Source organism: Penaeus monodon, chromosome 30 (assembly GCF_015228065.2).
Source record: "Penaeus monodon isolate SGIC_2016 chromosome 30, NSTDA_Pmon_1, whole genome shotgun sequence".
In the NCBI taxonomy this organism is placed as follows: domain Eukaryota; kingdom Metazoa; phylum Arthropoda; class Malacostraca; order Decapoda; family Penaeidae; genus Penaeus; species Penaeus monodon.
The window spans coordinates 34,523,238-34,523,626 of record NC_051415.1 but is presented as its reverse complement, the minus strand read 5'-3'; the positions used below and the strand labels follow the sequence as shown (position 1 = coordinate 34,523,626).

The 389-nt window shown below is 37.3% G+C and overlaps 1 protein-coding gene across 1 annotated transcript in view; it reads left to right on the top strand.

Moving 5' to 3' along the window:
• The window catches only part of LOC119592747 (Y+L amino acid transporter 2-like), a gene marked incomplete at its 3' end in the record, with an annotated part of 17,381 nt that overhangs the window by 7,233 nt on the left and 9,759 nt on the right, over positions 1–389 (top strand).

Here is a 389-nt window from a genome sequence, read left to right as displayed (position 1 = left end):
TAAATGCTCGTGTCGTTCTTCGTCTCGGGGCTGATGTGTCGAGTGGTGAGGTTATCGGTGAGGACGACTTGTGTGGTGATTTGAGGGGAAGGTTGTGTGTTGGTGTGTTTGTGTTGTATCGATAAAAGTGTATATGAGTGTGTGTTCATATATAACCGCATACTGCATATAACTATACACAAAGAAATATATATTTTATCAATATGAATATCATATAAATAATAAAGTAACAGAACAATATAATAAATATACGACATCCAGTATATATCTTGATGATCTTATCTCCCCATTATAGGGATATAATAATATGTCTGATGTAGTAGTGAATACCACCATCGCAAAGGACGACCTCACTACACGACCGATTAGCACAAGCTGCGCACATTAGG